The sequence below is a fragment of the Emydura macquarii genome, unplaced genomic scaffold, assembly GCF_026122565.2.
Source record: "Emydura macquarii macquarii isolate MOO-44397 ecotype Brisbane River unplaced genomic scaffold, CSIRO-AGI_Emac_v2 contig_2948, whole genome shotgun sequence".
NCBI classification, from domain to species: domain Eukaryota; kingdom Metazoa; phylum Chordata; order Testudines; family Chelidae; genus Emydura; species Emydura macquarii.
In genome coordinates this window covers 2,171,837-2,186,273 of record NW_027133085.1, presented here as the reverse complement: position 1 = coordinate 2,186,273, position 14,437 = coordinate 2,171,837, and positions in this window count along the sequence as shown.

Sequence of the window (14,437 nt, the reverse complement as noted above, 5' to 3'; positions counted from 1 at the left end):
GAAAACCATACATTACAATATTTTTCAAAGGAAAACAAATTTTAAATGGTGTCATGTTCCCTCTCATTTGTGTTCCACCTCTTCTCTGGATTTCCTTCCTTCTTATTTATTTTTCTCTTGGTCAGTTTTGCTGCTGATGCATAGCTGTAGGCTTTTCTCCTGTCAGTCAGAACACTCTACCTTCACCATAGTGGTAAAAGTGATGACAGTGGTGCTGATTCAGTGCTGCCTCTCCTTTACGATAGACAAAATCAGCTCTTGCAGAGATAACAGGTGCAAACATAGGGCAGTTATGAAATCTAACGGGGGCAATTCTATTGGGTAGTAAAATCCCACTCTTAGTGTGGATGGAACTTCCTCTTCTGGCAAATTGGCAGTAGGAAGGAGAAGACAGTGGGGCTGGAGGATACTAATTCTGTTGGCCTGAAAGGAACACAAATGTTGGAGTGTGGGGCAATAATCTGTGACTCAGGGTAGGGGGAATGAAAGAGGAGAATTGGGGTTGGGCAGGGCAATTCTTTGGTCTGAGGTCTTGAACTGCGGTTTAGTGGGTGAGAATGCTTTGAGTGGAGATGCTGATGGCACATGCACCCTCATGAAAAATGGTGGGATGGAGAATACATATTAGTGTCAAACAAGGCACTTCCTGTACTGCTACTGGCTGAAAACAACTCAAAACTACACAGCATTAAAAATATAGGTAAAGGTAGCTTAAGGTGAGGAAAAGAGAAAACTCGAGAGATGGGGAGGGTGCAGGAGTGAAGAGAGAATGTGGATGTGAATGGGATGGGCCTAGGAAACAAAACCATGCTCCAAGGAGACTCTTGTGATACTCTTGTGTTTTTGACTCTATAGGGTGACAGCACTGCTTATGAGATATGTTGTTTTTATTTTTATATTCCAAAGAAATTAATTTAAATTATGCATATTTTCAGAGTACTAAGTGGGTGATGCCTCAGATCTGATATACACTCTTAGAGCCTATTCACACAAAGAAATGCTTGTATTAATTATGAAACCAAAATGTACATTATTTAGATTGGGGAATAGGGCCTTTGAATTCAGTCACTGTTGTAAAAAAGCATAGTAGAAGGATTGGAAAGAACCAAGACAAAGAGCTTAAGAAAAGGATAGCTAGTGTGTATGAACTGCAAAAATGTGTATTATGCCTAGGGACATGGTATGAGTACCACAAGATGTCTGGAGACATTGCAACATTATTCAGATAAGGAATTCTTACTGATGACATAGCAACCCACACTTGGAGGAGAAAGATCCTGCTAGACTTATGGAATGAGTGTTCCCTGCATTGTCTTTGAGTACTTTGTCTAGACTAGTTTTAAATGACTTGAGTGATGGGACTTCCACCACTTTGTTGAGAGACTGATTATTACCTAATAAAATAGACCCCACTGGTAGGAATTTTCTCTTAGTACTAAGTTTAAATTTTCATTTGCTCAGATCCAGCCTTTTTAGTCCTAGTATATACCCCCTTGGATAACATTTAAAGTTGTTCCCCTCTCTTCTTTCTGGCTTACACCCTTCACATGCTTGTGCATAGTTATATCCTCATTAGCTGTTTGGCCAAGATTCTTAGTTTTTTTCTAAATCTTTTCTCATAAGTAAATCCCTGCAGCCCTTCGGTATTGTTGTTTCTCTTCTCTGAATTTCCTTCAGATTGTTTACATCATTCTAGTATTAAGGTTCCAAGAACTGAACATGATGGGCCAAAATTATCCCTGGTTTAACTCCATGGATGATAAATTATACCAGGGAGGCACTGGGCCCAGAGTTCCAGCTTTGGTCTGTTTGCTCATCTAGAGAGAAACTGTCATCTCCCTGGCCATGTCCAATATCAGGCTGGCTTTTATTTACTGCCATATCAAATTGAAGCTCATCTAAGTTGCTATCCGCTGTCACAAGTAAATCTTTTTCTTTTCTGCATTACCTTTTTGCTAAATTTGTCTCTCTCAAGGTCTGTTTCATTTACTATTCCCCAGCAATATAAGCTTGCATTTTTCGAGGTAGAATCTCATTTTGCTGTTTTCTGCCTTTGGCTTGGATCAAACTCATCCCAAGATCTGTGCACATAGTGGACGCTCCTTGCATGGATCTTCTCCTTCCTGCATGGACAGGGGGCTCTGCTTACTGCATGGCACAGTCACATACACTGTCCTCTGGACTCCCTGAAAGGCACTTCAGGGACTGAGCGAAGGAAGTGGGGAAGACTGGGCAAGCTAAGAGAAGGAAGGAGGTGGAGGAAAATGTTGTCTCCATTCCAGCTCTATGGAGCTCAGGCAGGAACTACTATGGCCCCAGGCTATATGTTATCTCTTCAGCTGTGTCCTCCTTCAGGGCCAGAGCTGGTTCAGCAGCAGTGACTGCATAGATGACCCTGGCCTTCCATTGATCCTTGGGGAGTTGCAATATTTGGATGGGTTCAATGGCCTTTTCCAACACTTCCTGCCCATCGAATGAAAGGATTTGCATGGAAAGTTCCTCGTTTATTGTTTCTCTCACCTTCCTGGTGCTTACAACCAGTTTCTCCTCACCTGCTGTACTGGCATAACCTTCATTTGACCACTCCTTCAATTTTCTGTTTAAAGAATGCTATAAAAAGGCAGTTCATAATTCAGTTGTATTAGATTCACTTTTAGAGTTAACCCCTCTTCTTGTTTAAATGGGCCCATTGGATGTCTATTTCTTTCTCCCAGGTATTCTTTAGAGTTCTTTCTTACTTAACCAGTTTGGCTAATCTGAACTCATTCTCCTTTATTTTTTCCTTCAAACCTCAACTGTCTTTCCAGGCCACATCCTCGGCCCAAACTTCAGCTACTGTGTACTGCCCTAAAGAGGGAGCCAAGGATTTCCCTGCTATAAGGAAATCTGGGTGACATAAAGCTGGCATAGACAGCTCTAACAGCACCTGCTGTTCCTTCCCACTGTGTAGGGGGTGTGTTGGAGTGGGGTTGTTGTGCACAGTACTCTGGCCAATCACTGGTCAATGGAATGGTCCCTACAGAGGACTACCAGAGATGACATAATTTAGATCAGCACTTAGGCCTACCAGGGTTTGCTTTGGCCCCTGGCATAATTTAGAGCAGCCTAGGGCTAGGGGAACTGAAAGAAAGATTCAGAGTCAAATTCTTGTTTAATTTCCATTCCTCATTACTTATTTTTAGTTTCAAATTTTGAACAGTTCCTCCCAAAGACATATTGGTCACTTCTTTTTTTTTTTCCCCCCCTCTAATTTTTCTTCTGATTCATGTTTTATTTTGTGCCAACCTAGTAAAGTCCACCATGAGTTCAGTCCTGTGATTTCATACGTGTCAATAGCTTATTCAAGAATGTTTTGTATGTGTCAAGCACAGGTAGCAGTTTCACTTTGTGTTTTTCATGCTCTGTGTCCTTACTCAATGAAATTCCTGCTGTCTGTCTAATTATCAGACTGTCTCACTGTACATGCCTTTCTGTAAATACCTTGGACATCATCCATCTTTTCTTCTCTTTCTGTCTCCCGTCAGATACTGAGAGATAACCCCAGTATCTTTATAATGTGAGTATTAATGCATTACTAAAATTAATAGGTTAGTTAAACAAACACAATAAAACACAATAAAAAGATGGTAGAATAATATCACAGAAATGTTAACATGATTTAAGAAATTTTATAAAAGGCAGATGGTCAATAATTTTGTAGAATGAAGATAACTTGTTGCCAACTGTAAAAATAAAAGAACTAGCAATTTCATTCCAGTAGAAACATACATAGTGCTTTTAGCTCTTCCAAACTCATAGAATTAATTTTGTGCTTTTGAATTCCAGGGGATTTTGCTTTTTATAACTTTTTAAACATGGAATTGCATAAAACAAGTCAGTTCACTTAGATGTACAGCAGGTAAAGAGGGGAACGTAGGTAGACTTTATGGCATAATAAAGTGGGGGGGGGGAGAAAATTACAGGCGGTGGCCCTAAATGTTTTATCATTGTCATGTTGAAGGCGTTAAGCTTCCCACCCTATCATCATTCACATTGGTAGCACTAAACAAATTAAACTTTGCTAGGGCAAAAGAGTACAGCAAATGGGAGAAACATCTCTTTAAAAGCTCTTAAAGTAATGTTACTATCTTTCTTACCATTGCAGTGCTGGTGAGACTGGTAGATAAACCTCAGAAATTGTGAAGGTTCTGTTTGTTTCGGATTGGATATGCCTGTGAAATTTCAGATACTTAGACAAATTTATTGATGCCTCCCTCCCTACAACCTTCTCACAGTCCCCCTGCTTCCTCCCTTCTGTGCCCTTGAATTTTCTCCCTCTGCTTTCACTGTGTTTGATAATATCCAAGGTTTCACTGTGTTTGATAATCTCCAGAGTTCTTTCCTCTAGTGTTAGCAGTCTATCTTTCAAGGGAGTTTGTGAATGGGCTACATCCACCGCACAATATGTCCTCCCAGTAAAAAGGTCTTTCCTAAAAAAACATATTCCCTTTGTTTGTATTTTTTTAGTTTGCCCATTACAAACAAAGCCCTGGGTCAGGAATGTAGTTGCAAAGAACTCACCACAGACAGTTATCCTAGCTTCTTCTCAAGCTGACTTAATTCTCTGGTTTCTCCTTGCAAGATTTCCTGTATCTCCCTATAGCTCTCCTATCTCAGAGAGCCACTCATTGTTGATTCCTGAGCTGATTATAAAGATACCCACCTAATCTGGCTATCAGGGTGAGTTTGCACCTACACACAGGATCCTAAGACATGAGACACTCTCAGATGTGAAAGTCTCTCTGTCCTCCACCCTCCTCCAAGCAACTTCCCTTTGTGAAGATGGACTACATATCCCTCAGACCCAGTCTCTGGTCAACTTTTCTTTGGGGATCTTGATACCTACCGTGTTCTGGCAGTAACAACAACAGTTATTCTGCCAAAAGTGCTATACCTTTCCACTTGCCCCAACTTACACTAAATGGAAACTGTATGTTCAAAGGTTATATGCCCCAGAATGCATGCCCCAAATGTATGTGCGATTTATTTCTCTGGTAGTTAGAGTCCAGCAGGCAGGCTGCCAAATGTGCTGGGCACAACAATCAAGGAAAGAGAAGGAAAAGGAGGGCCTGTTGGACTGTTATGAGAGATAAACAGCTGTGCTGATGGGGGAATACAGATGGGGTCACAGTGATTAATCAAAGTGATAAGAACCAAGCTATCTTCATCCAATCTTCTGACTGATCTGGAATAAACTCTCCACTATTTTAGAATAGCTAGAAACCTTCTTTTCCCTTCCCTTCCCTGCGGAGAGCATGCGAGAAGGAAAGTAGAGAATTATTTCCCTTAAAAAAAATCAGAATTAAAGTAAGATAGATTTTAGATAATGCTTATTATTTAATTAGCTACATGATTCCTTTGTTTGCTTTAATGTACATTGGAATTGTAAGTGTGTTTATTTTCTTTGTTATGCTTTATGGGCCTACTACAGAGTTGGCTGTATTGCTCAATTCCTGGCTCTGGAGGTTACAATCCCTATTTAGCCATGTTTGTTGTCATGAGGGGAGGACAGAAGTGGGTTCACTTTGCATATAATTTGTGCCACCTCATTCCCATCTTTGAACCCTTCTCAGAGATTTAGGCCTGTTCTTGAATGATCCTATATCAGAAGTTGATGTTAAATTCCAAGTCATAATTATTTATTATTTGTACAGCACCAAGAAGGTGGTAGGTAGAGTGATGGAATATAAAACAACCAAGCTCTGTAACGTGGGTTTGTTTGTTTTTGTTGTTGGTTTGGCTTTTTTACCATGTTCACTCCAGAATATAGACTACATCACAGAAACCTGACTGGGAGATTCATTTGGCCTAGTCAGGCCTGATACTCCATATTTAATTGGCAGAAGTCAAACATAGTGGAATGGGATCAGTGTTTTGCATCCGACCTTACATTCTGCAGCAGTTTAGTCCAGGACTTTGGACACTTAACCTGTTACTCTCAGTGAAGTCTTGAAAACTGTTGAACTAACCATCTAGGTATCCCAAAGAAATTATCTCTGATCTCAGTGAGCTCTTGTATTTGTTAATTTTTGAATACCCACGACTGTTGGTCCTGGGGAGTTTGAACTACTACATCATTGATCAATACTATATGTTTGCTAAAGATCTTTTGGATACTGTCCCATCCATAGACTCCACTCATTATATACAGAAAGTATACATCAGGGGGGTTATTTGATAGATTTGTTGTTTTTACTCAAAACTGAATTTCCCCTGAAGTCATAATCAGTGCTTCCCTGATGGAGAGTCATGTTGACCTAGCTAAAATATGCTGTGGGTCAGCCTCTGCTCGAGAAACCATAATGTCCAGTCCAATTATTGCCCACTTTCAGTTTTCCACACCAGACATAGTTGAGAAGTATGAGTTTTTGTTTTTTAGACCTTCTAGTCTTACTTGGCAAGGAGTCTAAAGTTTGTTGTTATTTTGGCTGATGGTTTTGAGACAACTTTCCATACTGCTCTTAATCTGCCATTTGTTTTTGACACTCTTGATCATGCAGTGATGCTGATCTGATTCCATGCACTATGTGGAGGGGATGGGATTCCTTTCAGCTACCAAATCAGTGGTGGTGGGTAATCTCTTATGAGAAAGGAAACCCATTATCCTACAGGAGTCAATTTTATTGTAATTAAATATGTACATGAGTCTAGTCATCTCACTGATAAGATGGCATGGTTTGAAATGTTATCAATAAGCTGCAATACGTATATCTCTATTACTGTCTCATTCCTTCTTAATACTGTATCTCTTTTTTACTTCACTCGCAGACTGAGTGCAAGACAACTGAATATTGCTGCTCTCAGTTACACCTAAGTAATCCCGTTGGAGCCAATTGGTTTGTATGGATATAGCTGAGAGCTGAATTTGGCCCATTGCTGCTAATTATTTTCTACTAAGTTGTCCAGAGACTTCTGGGCACTAACCAATTATGTTTTATTATTATTTATTATAAAAGAGCTTGGAATAAACTCTTCCAAACCTCAAGATAGGTTACAATGCAAAATATACAGACTGCACTCAGCGAATAACAATAGCAATTAATAAAGATTCCATTAGGGTGAGAAGTGCAGTTTTAGATCACTTATATTAATCATACCACTTACCCAGTACCTAATATACATCATGCTTTCATTCCCATTATTATATTGGCAACTGCCATTGAAGTCGACCACACTTCAAAAAATGGCAAATGATGTTAGTAGCCCCCACCCCATATACAATTTGTATTAAAGCAATTTAACAGCATGATATTCAAAAGCTTTTTCTACTTACCACTTCTACTTACCACTTCAACCATTTGTGGGCTTCTATCATCTGTGCATATTTGTATTTATTTTATATTGTCCACCTTGTTAATTTTTAAGTGTCTTAGGCAGAAATAAGGAGAGATCTGGTCTTCTCTTAATATTTCAGTTCTTGGCTGTACAGGTGTCATTATTTTAGATCCCTACTGAAAAATAGCCAGTTCAAACCATAAACGCAAATATCAAGATATTCAGATTTATTCCAGTTCCTGCAGAACTAGAAGACATCACCCTAGTTCACTCTCTTCTTTGTATGTTTGCTTTTTGTCCTTCCGCTAGTAATGTCAGCGGCTTCTTTTGTGACTGAGTGGCATCCAGCAGAACTGGTAGAGCTATAGGTCTCGTTTCCAGAGGTGCTGAGCTCCCATAAACTTCAGTTGGAGTTGTGTGTGCTCAGTGCTTTTGAGAAGCCACCATTTCAAAACTATGAATGGGATTTTCAGAAGAACATGAGAGATGTATACCCTCAGAAACCACTGAATTTCAGTGCAAGTTGGGGACCTAACTCTCTTAGGCATCTTTTGAAAATCCCACCCAACAAGGATGATGAACCAAAAATAATCCCTCTAGTGTAAAATGATCTTTATGTGTAGTTTTTCATTAATTTCTTTCTATGATCTTTGAGATATTTTCTGACAAACCAATGAGAATCACTTAAAATATATTTGACTGTTAGGTACCATGTGTTTTTATGGAATCATTTTTACAATACTCAGTATGCACATGAAGAAAAGCAAGAATGCATTGGGGGTGAAAATTTTTGTCTCTAAATGTGCTGTTGCTATCAGTGACCATACTACTAGCCCTGTAGAGCTACAGGAGGTTGGCCCCCTTTTAAGAAGCTTTACCTTACCTCAGAAAAGTCAGCTTTTCCTTTCACATGGCAATGACTCAGGGTATTATCGAAGGTTATAGTGAGAGGTTCTCTCCACTTTCATTTTGTTTTATCCTGCCGAGACTTCCCCTATTTTGCACCTATGTTTCACCAGCTATGGAATATCCTTGGTCAAGGAGACTATTACGATCTTTCAAAGCCAAATGGCGCACTTTCACTGTGTGCTGAGAGGGATAGAGAATAATACAGTCTGAATGCAGAGAGACTGAAAATATGACCTCCAAAATATTGCCACCCCAAGAGTCTGAGAATCCCAAGAGAAAACTTGAATCTATGTACTCCACTTTTTAGTGCTGCTTGTGCAACTGGTCAAACCATCAGGTAGCCACTCTTAATTTACACTGGGTTGTATTTATTATGTACCATTAGAGTCTGTTGTATTTTAACAATGTATAAATTACATTGTACAGTGTTTGTGCTTCTATAGTTGGTGAGCATCTAATACAAAATTAGCATTTACATACTGGCCTATTTGTATTAAACATATCTGAAAATGTATAAATTCTTTCTGATACTATGTATTTTAACAGAGTATTAGATGATATCTCTTGTGGTCTTTGTCTTTTATTGAAGATGCAGTTAGTTTTTAAAACGACATTGAAACCTATGTATGATTCATTGGACGAAAACCCTTTTTGGACCAAAGTTTTTCATTGGGCCAATTTGATTTTATTATTATAGCTGCCTCCATTGTCTTAACTATTTGTAAAGTATTGGGTTAGTATTTTAGTACCTCAAAACATTACCAAAGCTATTTCTTCCCCTCACAGAATTAGTTTCTGGAATTGTACAGAGGGAAATTTTTAAAGCATTTTTTTTTAAACTAGTTATGCCCACATTTTAATTTCCATAACTGGGGAACTTGTACTTTACTTTTTTGCAAATGTGAGGAACAGGGTTTTTTTGTTTGTTTGTTTGTTTTATCACCTTATTGTGTAGCTAGTTTTCATGACAAAATTCATTTTTTTTCTTACAGAAACAATTTCTAAAGTGGACAAAAGCTTATTTTTCAGTAGGGCTCTAAAATGTATACTTTGTAATGGTTCAGGATGTAAGAAATGTATCAGAAGTAACATGAGGAAGCTGTTCAATAACTGGCATCAACTGAGGAGATACCTACATTGTATGTCTGAAACTCACAGAGTTTGTAATAAGGGTGACTAGCTGTACATTTTAGTGCCTTGTTTCTTGTACAATGTGTAATCATAAATTACTAAACATAAATAACTAAATTTCTGACAAAATGTACCTACTTATTGTTAATAGGAAAAGTTTATTCACAGGAAGGACTCAATAAATTATCAACTATCAAGTATTAATTAGGCTCATTTTTAGATCACTTTCTTTTATATTTGTTTTCAAAGAATGTAATTTTCTTTGGTGCATAACTGTTCTTTCTGTTTTTCATTTTAAGTGAGTTTAGTGCTTGAGAAAAGTGACATGCGACTCTGGTGTTCCTGTCAGCCAAAGTCCACAGAACATGTGGAGCACAGGCAGAAGTAGTGAAAGCTTCCCCAACGCTCCATTCCCCCAACCCACGCCCCACCATGTGCCTCAACCCTGATCTAGAGGGGCCACCCCCAGGGTGGAGAGGTTAATTCAAACTCAGTGCAGATTTATAAATGAGCATTAAATTAATGTGCATGTATGCTTATCCCATTCAAGAATTGAAACATACAGACTTGGAGTCAGCTTAAAATTAGAAAATACTGATTGTAGTTAGTCTTTAAAAGATTTTGACTGACCTTCAATCTTTGTCAAAACAGAAATCAGCAGTGGCTTCTCCCTACTCAGGTTGATTTTAATGTGTAGATATGGAATTACTTTGCAGTGAAGCTGTTACAACATTCCTGTTTCACACACATTAGCTAGTTTCCATATTTTTTATTACAGAAAAGACTTACTGCAACTAATGGCTGGGTGTTTTCTTAAATTTCACTGAGTATGTTCCACCAATCTTCCGCAGCTGTACTCAGATGTTTTGAACCATGCCTGTCTGAGATGAGCTCCATGCACTCCTGTTTTCCAAGAATTCTGGGAGATTTCCATTGCCTCATCAAAAGCTCTTTCACAGGGAGTACTGTTATAGGCTAGCTTGCTATTTTTGTCTGCTTTTCCCTTTACTAGGCCTCTCTCATAGGACCAGAGTATGAGTTCCTTTAGCCCCACAGCCCTGAATTTACACTGAACACAAATCTCTCCCACACTTTTAAATTATCTCCATAGCTGTATTTGATACACAGCAGAGACTGTTTCTAAATTGCATTTCCATATTCTGGTCTTTTTCTGGGGGGAAATGTTGGTACCACAATAGTTTACCCAAATTTTTTCTTTCCAGATATTTGGCCAACTTGTCCATGCCAGAGAGTGGATCAGATTTGCACCTGAAATAGGCATTGGCTCCTGCCTTAATTGGGTTTATATACATAAAAGAAAAATTTTCCCCTTGCCCCTGCAGCAATCCCCTTTCTATCCCTTCTTCCCACTCTAGCGAGGTCTCTCCTCACAGAGCAGTTTACAGAAGCATAAATCCACTGAGCTAAGTGGAAGTACTGTGGGAAAGAGTAGGATCAGGCCCAAAGGCTTACATTAACATAGGCCAGCCTCCATTTTTACTTTCCCACATGCCAGTGTGAGACACAAGTAACCCAAATGTGTGTCAGATTATCAAAATGTGGAACATGTGTTTCATTGCGTGTCATGTTTTCCTGCTGTGTGAATTACATAACCAAACAAAGAAAACCTGGAACAACATATTCCATCATATGCAACCATAAGGACCCCACCCATCTTTTCAGGAGGATTTGACCACTGGACCCTCAAATCTGCAGTACAGACTACTGTCATGTGAGCTACCAGAGTGGGGAAGGTGACAAACATTTTGCTAGTGGTACTGTATGACTGAGTAGGCAAACCCCACGGCAACTATAGGAAGGGGTTACCCTTCATGACCAGTATTCAGCCGTATACATGGATGATGTCATCATCCATAGGAAGTCATGGAACGAGTATTTAAAACATATTGCAGTGGTCTTGCAGGCCTTAACGATAACACTGTTAAGTGCCTCCTAGCTAATTGAGAGGTGATGTCCCTGGGGTGTACAATGGAGAGGGGTGCCTGCACCCATTGGTCAGAAAGGTCCAAGCTCTAAAGAATGCCTTGAACCCACTATGAAGAGGCAGGTAAGACATTTCCTGGAACTGATGGGTTATTATAGGTGGTTTGTTCTGGATTTTGCCATGATTGCAGCCCAACTGATGGACCTGGTGAAAGATGCAGCCTCCGAGAAGGTCTGGTGGTCTCTGAACTGTGCCACGGCTTTCAATAAATTGAAAGATTAACTGATTTGGGAGCCCGTCCTATTCCACCCTGATTTTTCTAAACCTTTAATCCTTCGGATGGATGCTTCTGATGTCAGCCTGGAGGCTGTATTGTCTCAAGAAGTGGAATGAGAAGAACACCCAATCCTTTGCCTCAGCCAAAAATTGTTTCCCTGAGAAGTGGTATACCCAGTAACAAAGAAGAAGGCCTTAGCAGTAAAATGGGCCATTGAAGCTCTCCGCTATTACTTATGGGAACAGACATTCCATCTTGTGATGGATCATACACCCCTTCGATGGCTGAATGCCATGAAAGCGCATAACCCCTGGATTATGCACTGATACTTCTCACTGCAGCCATACAAGTCTGAGGTTCTACATGAAGCAGGATGTGACCATAAGAATATGGACTTATTTTTCCAGGATGGAGGGGACGCTGTCTGCACAGACCAACCCTGAAGCAACCAGCCTGAGGGGGAGGGTACGTGATGGGGTTTACAGACCCCACACTAAGGTTAAAGGATTGGTGGAGCATTCCTGCACCAAGAAGGTCCTGCCCTTCAGCAGCTGCCAGGCATGCTCCCTGTGGAGACCTGCTTCAAAGGAAGCTCTGACAGTCAGGCAGCAGGAGAGTGAAGGAGGCTGCAAAAAGGCAAACAGGCAGTGTCTGCTGAGGCAGAGTGCTCTACAGGGGAAGGACAGGGATTGTAATAAGACTCAGCCGGGAGGGTGGGGGCTGACCCCACCCTGTTTGCCTCCCTTCTCCCAGATAGGTGGGAACAACTCAAGTCTGAGAGTGAGCTGGGTAGCCGCCACCCCACCCAGCTGAGGCTCTGAATTACTGAGATTGTGCAAGGAGAAGGCTGGAGCCGCACCCTAAACTGAATGGAAAGCAGGGAAGATAGGAAGCAGCCCTAGGCAGGCTGATCTGGAGTGGCAGCCAGAAGGGACTGAGAGCCACCCCTCACCTCTCTCCCCTTGGGCCCTGAGCTGGGACCTGGTGGAGATTGAGGGCCTGGGCCCCCCCTACCTTTCCTTGGCCACCTGAGAGATCCTGGCGGGCTGCAGGAGGAGGGGGGCGACAAACTGTGACTTAGCCAGCTACCCAGAAGAGCTCGGAGAGACTGTTTGGCTGCAGTCTGACCCCTAGGCCTGCTGTCCCACGAGTGTCTCTCTGGGAGAAGGAAGCTCTATGGCCAGTCCATATCTGGTACAGAAGCTTGGCCCAGTAGCAGCTCTGCAACTTATCTTGTTCACAAAGTACATGACAGCCTATGCAACCCAGCAGTGCCCAGCCTGCTGCTACAACAGACCCACTCTTGTGCCCTGCTTCAGACTCCAGCTCTGTTCTCTGGCGCTGATCCCCAGCTAGACTCCTGAATCCTGACTGAGACTCCGATCTTAGGCTTGAATCTTAGTTTCTGAGTCTGGCTCTGACTCCTGGCTTGACGCCTGGCTCCAGATTCCTGTGCCAACCATCAGACCCTACTTCTGCTCCAACCATTAGGCTTGACTCTCGGTTCTACCCACTGAATCAGACTGCCCACACCCATCATGACGTGAGCTCCCCAAAGTGAAGAATCCAGGGCATCAGGTCTGACCTTGGTAGGACAAAGATGGTGTTGTCCTGGGCTCCCCTTACCAAGGACAGGAAAAGGGGCACCCGGACGAACCCTGGTACTTGTGACTACCCCCAGCCATTTCTCCAGCAGAGTGGGGAGATGTGGTCAGGCTCAGCACAGGGCTGTGTCCCACCATTGCCACCATATTCAAGTGATGCTCAGACAGGTGTAGTCCTAGGAGGAACCCAGGGCCACAAGTGCATTTAAAATGTCAGTGATCAACATGTTGTGCAATTCACATTAATTCTGGCAGCTCACTGCATTATTCATCACCTCTTCTCCTGTGTGACCGAAGACGGACCAGCAGGGGCATTCCTTGTCCACGCTGGTCACCAGCCTTCCTGCACCAGCCCTTTCCTCCTCATGGGGGTTCTGGATGGAGGGGAGAGGCAGATGGGCCATTGCCTTTTGGCCCCACCACAGAGAGGGAGGCAGGGTAACCCTTCTCTGTCCCAGGCTTCCTGCAGACAAGGGCGTGCCAAGGTGGCAAGGGCATCAGACATCCTTCCCAACTTGGCATACCTATGGGGTGTTCCCAGTCTGTGCAAGTCTTTGAACTCTCACCTCCCAGGGCTGTCAGGCTAGTGGAGATCAACAGATACCTGGGACCTGGATAAGGGAAATGGTTCTTGTGCCTCAAGGGTTTCCAGCCCTCACTGCCACTTCCCACCTGCAGTGAGATTGATCACGACGGATGGTACACAAAGTGGTGCTCAACATCTGCCAGACGGCTTCGCATGCCTCAACAGAGCACCATCCCAGAGGGTGCACTGAGGAACCCACACCACAGCCTTGCCCTCTCCCAGGGATCCAGGATTACCCTCTGTTCCCAGCATGCCTGGGAGGCAGACATGACTGGAGTCACTCCCCTGGCTGACTCCTACACACACTTCTGGCTACCACCTGCATCCAGCACCCCGACCTGTAGTTGGTCACCTGCCCACCCAGTCCCATCCTTCTCTGAGCACTCGCACATGCTGGGGCAGCATGGAGTCAGGGAGGACCGTCTCAGAGACAGGGACGGACAGCTGGCTAGGTGGGGGATGACAGCTTGGCATGCAGCTTGGGTATATGCACAGAGGAAGGCACCATGGTGACTAGGTGATGGACTAGCACTGATGGAAGAAACCCCCTCCACCAGCCTCACCCTCCTTCCCCTTAGCCGCATGGCAGGAACAGAGTAAGAATGAAGAAGGCTGCCCAGCCCTCTCCGCACCAGGGCCCCTACTGCCAGGGTCCCATCCAGCACACAGAG